This window comes from Phalangium opilio, unplaced genomic scaffold (genome assembly GCF_054372755.1).
Source record: "Phalangium opilio isolate 3A_F unplaced genomic scaffold, DU_Popi_V2 ptg000093l_1, whole genome shotgun sequence".
In the NCBI taxonomy this organism is placed as follows: Eukaryota; Metazoa; Arthropoda; class Arachnida; order Opiliones; family Phalangiidae; genus Phalangium; species Phalangium opilio.
Window position 1 is genome coordinate 2,366,466 of NW_028324198.1, and position 2,542 is coordinate 2,369,007.

A 2,542-nucleotide genomic window follows, 5' to 3' on the forward strand; every position below is an offset into this window, starting at 1 on the left:
GTTTATCGTGTCATGGAGGCAACGTAAAACTGGTTTTTCAACGAATGATCCATTGTAAGATTTAACCAATTCTCTTAATTCCGGCACTAATAAGAGTAGTTGCAAAACGCTATTAGAATAGCACGTTACTTGATCATCGTTAGCTAAACCTTTCAAGGGAAAACTATCCAAACTCTGTTGGGCTTTCCTTTTCTTCTTCGGTGTTTCTTCACATCTCACTTCCTCGCCTTCTAAAAGGCTTTTAGATAGTGTAGGCGCACTTCTTTTCCCACCTCTACTTTCTTTCGACTCCGTTATTTCCAAAAGAGGCAGATCTGGCCTATATTTTTTGCGAAGCCTGTTATATTCCATTATGGCTCGTCCATCCGCCTTAATTTTAGTCGGATCGAACTGTAATAGATGGAGTCCGGCTAAGGACGTCACTCTCGATAAAGCGACGTACGCCATGCCCGTTCCAAATAAATTCGGACCCAAATCCATAATGGCGCATTTTAAACTCATGCCTTGGCTTTTGTGTATCGTAATTGCGTATGCCAGGATGACGGGAAACTGGGAGCGCTTAACGTAAATGTTTGTCATGAGCAAAAATTTGACGCAAATTTTCTCAACTAAAAAGTCAGTGTTAGCGTTGTCGTTGTCGTTATTCGGTTCGCGATCTACTCTGAGAAAAATACCAACAACGTTTCCTTGTTCGTCCTTCTTGAATCCAGTTACGAAACCCATCGTACCATTTACAACGCCTTTTTCAAAACTGATATTCCTTCTGACCATTATACGGCAGCCAACGCAAAGAATTAACTCGCTCTCCAAACCGCCCGTTTTGGACGGTTCGTTTTTTAGACTTTGAAGTCTCCTCAAAATGTTTTTATTCATTTTTTTTCCATAGTCAGCGAGTCTATCCTGGCAAGGAATGACTTCAACTTTCTCGCCGTTTTTTCGCAGCATTTCGCCGTTGAATTTTTCGCACATGGCTAATTTAGGCATCAAACAAATTGGGCGAAACCCTTCATTGGACAGTTTAATGAAAAGGTCCATAGCCACCTCGATGTTTTTTCCTCGAGCAACCAATCTACTTTCTAAGGTTGCAACATCAGCTTTAGAAATATTTCCAATTCTAACTCTGCTTAAAATGTCGCCGTAACTTTGGTCGTTGGCTTGTCTAACATTTTGCGTTAGTTCATCGTATTTAAAAAACTTCCAAAGATCACTTCCTCCGATGCAATTGAATCTAAGTCTGGCTTCTTCGGAAGTGATTTTGATGAACGCGGGATTTCCTTGAACCGGAGGCAATTGGAAAAAGTCACCCAAAACAAGGATAAATACAACTCCACCAAATGGTTGGTTCATTTCCCAAAATTCGTTCAGCCTCAAGTGAACGTGAGTCAGTAACACCGACGAGACCATGGAAATTTCATCAATAATTAACAGTTTTAAATTTCCCAAAGTTTCTTTCATAATGCTCATATTGTCAGAACTTAGGGAATGGTATTCGGCAATACGCCCATGATCTACCGGCAACATTAGTAATCTGTGTAATGTTACGCCATTAACATTCAACGCTGCCAAACCCGTTGGCGCGGCAATTGCCACGCTAGCAGGATTTTGAAAGCGTCGCCTTACTGCGTTGGCGAGAGTGTCGATAAGAAACGATTTGCCAGTGCCACCAGGTCCCGACACGAAAAGGCACTTGTTTCCAGATTTTTCTCCCTCTTGGGAGAAGTGATCCATGATGTGATCATATATTCGCCTTTGATCCGAGTTTAGTAACGCCACATTGTCATCATCAGTCTCGAAATTGATTTCCATGGCAGCTTCCACATCAGCCATCGCGTGTTCAGTTTCGATAACAATTTCTTTCCCTTGTAGCGCATTTTCATCGTCTTCACTTTCGGCCTCCGATACTATGGTTTCTAGCTCGTTCGCCTTTTTAGAAGCCTTCCGTTTCTTTTCAACTTCTTTGGAAACCGACAGCTTCTCGTGATATTCTCTCATGTCTTTTAACACCGAAAGCGAGTTTTCGAAAGCATCGGCGTATGTTTCAAAATCGCCCAATAGCTCAGTTTCGTCACGCCACGGTTTGAAGAGGATCAGTAGAGCGTGACAATACTGTTCTTTCTCCTCCATCGGGTCGTGAATAAAGTGCTCTATTATGTACGGCTTAATTCTCTTTCTCATGAAACCCAGATTGTTTTTCAACTGGATGAGATTCGCATTTTTCTCGACACCCTCGGAGCGCATGGCATAATCGTAAAACTGACCAAATTCCCGCAAACTAAGATTTTCCAAGCTGTCGGGACGATTCGGATACTTGTCGTCGACGAACCCTTTTTGGCAAGTGTCCTTGCTTTCGGGGTCAGTTTCCCTCAAACGAGCGAGTTCCTTGTAACCTTTCAAAATTCTCGATCGGTTTTCTTTCAAGTTAGTGTTTATAAATTTAGTGCTGTCAGACTTGTTGTAAAGGTCTTGGCCCAGCATCATATCGAGAGCTTCATAAATTCCTATTTGCTTGCACGTCAAAGATTTCAATCTATAGGCAAATAAT